Below are 6,190 nucleotides of genomic sequence, written 5' to 3' on the forward strand. Positions count from 1 at the left end.
AGTTCTCTTTTTCAACCATGTAGGCTCCCAGGATTGAACTCGGGTCATCGGCCTTGGTGGCCTTTATCTGCTGAGCTATCTCCCTTGCCTGTCAGATTTTATATTTTAGTTATTCGCAATTTTTCTGTCCTGTCTTAGTTACTTTTCTATTGCTGTGAGGAGACATCATGACCAAAAGCAACTTATAAAAGAAAGGATTTAATTTGGGACTTGGGGCTTGCTTACAGGTTCAGAGGGTCAGTCCATGACCATTATGGGGACAGAATGGGCAGTGGGCAGGCAGGCATGCTGCTGGAGTAGTAGTAGACCACAAGGCTTATCCATGAACACCAGGCAGAGAGAGACAGAGACAGACAGATAGACAGAGACAGACAAAGACACAGAGACAGAGAGAGAGAGAGACAAGGGACAGAGAAAGAGAGACAGAGACAGAGTCAGAGACAGAGACAGACAGACAGAGACAGACAAAGACACAGAGACAGAGAAAGAGAGACAGAGACAAGAGACAGAGAGACAGAGATACTGGGACTGACTTGGACTTTTGAAACCTCAAAGCCCACCCCCCAGGGATACTCCTCCTCCAGCAAGGCCGCACCTCCTAATCCTTCCTAAAACAGTTCCACCAACAGGGGACCAAGCATTCAAACAATGGGGGCCATTCCAGTCCAGACACCACATTCAGGATATAATTTTTAAAAGAAAAAAATCTTCACATCTAATATGTGTTTGTGTATTTGCTTAGCCAATGTGCTATGTAAGCATTTGTTGACAGAGTCACTTTGGTGCTCTTGCATAATTATTTTAATAAATACAAACAGAATTAATGATTTGTAAACCAGCAAATTGAAACTCATCTGTAATCTCTTTGCAGTGATTATGAATGATGTGAAAATAAACATACTAGGACTGGTGAGAACTCACTGGAAAGGCTCTTGCTGCCAAGCCTGATGACCTGAGTTCAACCCAGGGCCCTCTGGGTAGGAGGAGGAAACCTAACTCTCAAGGTATTCTCTGGCATCCACATGTGTGCTGCAGCACATGCACCCACTCACAAATATACACACACTTACAGAATACATAAAAATAAAAAAAAAATAACAGAGTCGGAATACTGAATTCATCTAAAACAATTTGAGACTCCTTTTTAAATGTGTGATGCACGAATGCCAAGCTTGCCAGGTATGATGGCACAAACCTTTAATCCCAGCACTTAGGAGGCAGAGGCTGGAGGATCTCTGTGAGTACCAGGCTGTGGGGCAGTGGACCGTGCCACCAGATAGAAAACCTGATAAGATTGAGCAGATTCAGGAACCCTGACAATTCTAATTGAGAATGGTAGGTTTTTTTTTTTTTAATCTATCCCCAACCAGGTTCCTGTCCTGGGACACGTGACCATGACATCCCATTGAGAGGACTGTGACCATTGGTCACGTGGGGACAGCACCTGAGGCATCCCTAACATCTCAGACCAAGCCAACAGAAAGCATCTGCCTCTAGATCCCAACCCGCCTCCAAATGTTTAGAAGGACCTATCCACAAGGGATAAAGAGCATGGCTCTCTTTCATAATCCCCCGCCCCCTGGTGACATAGGCCACCAGGGCTCTCCAGGCTGGGGCCTTATCTCAGGACTAACTGGACCATATCTGCAAAGTCTCTTTGGCTCTGCAAGGCAACAGTTCACGGGTCTGAGTACTGAAACCTTGGTGTCTCGTGGGAGGGAGCCTCACTCAACTGCCGGCACCTGGACACTTTGATATCACCTCTGACACCTTTTTGTCCTCTCTGCTGCCCCTCTGACTCCGAGACAAACACTAACCTTTCCACTTGTTCTCATCTATATCTTCTTAAGTTCTAAGTTCGGTCCTTCTGTCCTTCTGTCTTCCCTCCTTCCTTCTGTCCTCCTTCCCTCCCTCCTTCTGTCCTCCCTCTCTCCTTCTGTCCTCCCTCCTTCCTTCTGTCCCTCCTTCCACTCTCCTTCCTCCTTTGCTTTGCTTCTTCTTTCTCCTATTAAGGCACCTGTTTTCTCTTATTCTCCTGCCTTGTAAATTCTATGTAATTTGAACGTCTCCCTCTTTTGGGGACCAGGCAGGCTGCCCTCCTTGTGCAGACCATCCCGAAGTCGTAACAAGCCAGACAGAGACAGTAGAGCCTGTTCCTAGTGTCTGAGCATCAGGGCTGCATGACATCAAGCTGATTATCTGACCTTACTCAGCCTCAGTTTCTTCACCTGTGAAATGGGAGACTTGATACTCAGTCCAATGTATTTGAAATAAAACAGTGTAGAAGTGTAGTGGGCCCAGTGGCTACACGATAGCAAGCACAGGAATCATTAGCCTCTTTGCTGGATTGTTTGTTGTCAACTTGGCAGAAGCTATACTCCTCTGACAGGAGGGAACCTCAATAGAGAAAATGTCTTCAGAATATCAGGCTGCAAGCAAACACGTAGAGCATTTTCTTAGTGATTGATGTGGAAGCCCCCCAACCCGTCCTGCAACCTACTGTGAGTGGTGCCATTTCTGCCCTATTCGTCCAGGGTTCTATAAGAAGGCTGGCTGAGCAAGCCGTGAGGAGCAAGCAAGTAAGCGGCACTCCTCCATGGCCTCTGAATCTGCCCCTCCCTCTCGGTTCCTGTCCTGTTTGAGTTTCTGCCCTGACTGACATCAGTGATGAGCTATACTAAGGAAGAGTAACTGAAACAAACCCTTTCCTCCCCAAGTCGCTTTTGGTCGTGATGTTTCATCACAGCAACAATTCTAAACATAGCAGCCACTTCCTCCGTCCTGTACCCTCAATGATGAGAGAGTGCATTAGGTTGAGTGTGAAAAGCCAGAGGCATGGAGCAGCTGGCTCCATGTGGGAGGCCAGCTATAGCTCTGTAGCAATTCTAGGCTGTGTGAGTGACACAGAAACTCAGAAAAAGATGGTGGAGGACAGAGACGAGAGTCCCTCAGTTCAAATCCCGGCTCTGCCAGTACTAGCCATATGGTCTCAGAGGTGTACGTAATCTCTCTGTCCCTCAGCATGCCCATCTGTCAAGTGGGAGGGGAAAATTACCAGCTTCATAGAGTTGCTAAAAGGAATAAATTTGCAGTGCTTTTGAAAAGACCAGGCACAAAGTAACTCCACAATGTTACTTAGTATATTGCTACTGAGCTTTGCTCTGAGCCCAGGCTCGTGAACACTGGTAACAGATGGCTCCCTGATCCAGTAACCTTTAGGCTTATCTAAGAGGCTAAGAACCCCAGTGGGAGGGATGTTTCCAAGGAGAAGTGCCATGTATCAGGAAGCGAATGGCAGTCCCAGTCTAGACTGACATCGTCCCCAAGGAAGTAACATCTGTTAAAAAACTGGGTCCAGATCGCTCTAGTAGAGCCTTGGGGCCTGTGGCTCTCTCTGTATTTGATTCCATTCGGAAGTTTCCAGATGCTGGGGAAGTCGAAAGGCTCCTAAGGGGCACCTGAGATTCAGGGCTCTGAGGAGAGAAAGCCTTACGGCAGCTACCACACCTGTGCTGGCCAAATCACGCTGCGTGGGGATCTGGACACCAACGTCTGCTCTCTCCTAGGGCCGCAGCAAGCTACCGCAGCAAGGCCAGGGCAGAAGTGGGGCTTCAAAGGCTTACACAGAGAAAGATGCCGTATTCCTCTTGTCCACTGGGTGGAGTATTTTAGTCAAAGAAGAATGCAGTGGAGGCAGTCAGCGTAGGGACTTCACGGAGGAGAGAGGCAAGCTCGGGCCTATTCTGAGTCCTGCCCCACAAAGCATCTCCTCTGCAGGGTATGCAGGTCAAGCCCAACCCAGCCCAGTTGAGGCCTGAGGCCTGCCCTCCTCCGAGGAACTCAGAACCAAGGAGAAAACTTGAGAACCAGAAAAGGGCTAAAATCTGAGAGCCAAGGACGGGTCAGGAGAGCTGTAGGTGTGACCTTTAAAGTAGACATGTTTGTGTTTAAAAGGAGACCATATTGAATAAGGAAAGTAACGTTGTGGGGAGGGGCGGGTAAGTCCTTCTGGCCTGGGTCTCTCTAGAGCTGGAGAAAGCCTGCCGGCAGGTGGAGAGTGCTCGGCCAGTCCCTAGGCTCTCCGGGCTCCTCTAGAATACTTTGACCTAATCTGTTCCTTTCTACTTCAGCCTCAGCTCCTCCGGTGTTTATTTTCAGTATGTAACTGCCCTTGCAGGGAAGAAGTCTAGAGAGACACCCATGTCCCTTCCATCCTTTGGCTACCAGATTATTGAAACAATGAACCCCAAGAAACTGGAATTTCCATGGCAATCTAGTGCTGGGGGTTGAGGAGAGGAAAAGGTTAATGATGTCTGAGGGGAGACTCATCTCCCAGGAGTTCACACCATTCTGACAATTCTGTCAGATCACTTCTCAGGAGAGACTGGAGACAGACCATGGTGATCAGTTTCAGACGGACCTTGACTGGGACTGCTTAGTCCCACACAGCTCTTGACCTACCTCCCTTTAAACCTACACCTCAGGCAGAACCCCAGGGATGCATGAGACAGTTCCTGGACCCACACTTCTTGCTTCTCTCCTGGTGTGGCCATATTGAGTAAATCTCCTTTCTCCACTTTTCACTATTGTCTCTTTAATTGGCCTGTTGAGGACAAGTGACCATAGGCATCCTCCTCCTCCTCCTCCTCCTTCTTCTTCTTTTGGAAACGGGTCTTGATGGCCTAGAATTCATAGGCCAGGTTGCTCTTGAAGCTGCGATGATCCTCCTGCCTCTGCCTCCTTCAACTTCTTTCTTGCATCAACTAGCCAGTGGCCATCATTTTTCTTCTATCTTTCTTGGCTATTCTTGAGAGCATATTTCCTTGTGACATACTGTATGATGTGAGTGCATACGAATGCTCTCCCCCCTCAAGATATAAATTCATGAATCCAGGTCTACAGTGTGTCTATTCCCTATACCTAAAAGGTGGCCGGTAGAAGATATTCCAGAAAAATCTGTGTAATTGACCTGTAAAGAAAACACCATGGCTTGGATTCCCAGTTTGTCCATGAAGTGGATTATAGAGAAGAACAACCTGAATCGTGTTCCTGAAATCATCTGGCCACATTTCAAGACAGAACTAGTGGGGAGCGATGAGATTGGGGGATTCTAGATGTCCCATTCATAGATATAAGAAATAGAAACTGTCAGAAAGCCACAGGCTTGTAAATAGTGTGACAATGAATATTTATCTGTATTTGCTTGTTTATTTATCTATTCTTTCTTATTCAAAATCAGACGCAACAAAGCTGAAAATGCCTGTCATTAATTGCAGACATAACCAACCCCACAGGCTTCATCAGACCCACACAGACCTACAGTGTACTACATACCAGTTTGGGCAGCATTGATGGGAACTGAAAGCTGATTTGAGGCATGCGGTTGATCTAGACATGGATGAAGCACCCATGTTTATAAACTATGTAAGGCTGGTGAGAAATAAAGCAAGAAGAGACAACCAGGAGGGAAGGCCGCTATAGTGGAGTGTCAGCCAGGAAAATGTGCTTCCTCCCTACAGGGTGGACACAGGTTTGCCCTCCCCATTTCCACCCACTCGTGGGTACCCACAGACCCTCCACACTGCAGATGTGTCAGAGACTGTGCATCCACCCTCCAGTGTGCCTGCAGGCCCCTCGTGGAGTTCCCCACTGACAGGCACTTCTCACTGGAGCCGTCAATCAGAAGCCAGATGTGAAGGCTCAAGTCAATTAAAAACAAACAGTTCTCTCTCTACCCTTGCTGTTTTGTAAGCTGGACAGAAATGAAAACATTCTGAAGAGACTTTTTCATCTCTCTCTCAGTCTGTGAAGCAATGGGCCCCAAAGACATTGGAATTCCCCCAGAGATCTCAGGCTAGGAGAAAGGAGGGACAAGGAGAGGAGAGGGAGCCGGAGAGGGAGCTTGTCTCCCATGACATCATCACAGGACTAACACTTGCTAGATCACCTTCCAGGATGAGCTCGGAGCCCAGACAATGATGCGCCAATGATGGGTGGGACCACACAGGAAGGGCTTCAGTACCCATCCCCACGTGACTTTTCTTGTTCATTTTAGCTTTTCAAATATGTACACTGTCACCTACACTTAAAAGTCACACCCTCAGCCGGGCGGTGGTGGCGCATGCCTTTAATCCCACCCAGCACTTGGGAGGCAGAGGCAGGCGGATTTCTGAGTTCGAGGCCAGCCTGG

This window comes from Mastomys coucha, unplaced genomic scaffold, assembly GCF_008632895.1.
Source record: "Mastomys coucha isolate ucsf_1 unplaced genomic scaffold, UCSF_Mcou_1 pScaffold16, whole genome shotgun sequence".
In the NCBI taxonomy this organism is placed as follows: domain Eukaryota; kingdom Metazoa; phylum Chordata; class Mammalia; order Rodentia; family Muridae; genus Mastomys; species Mastomys coucha.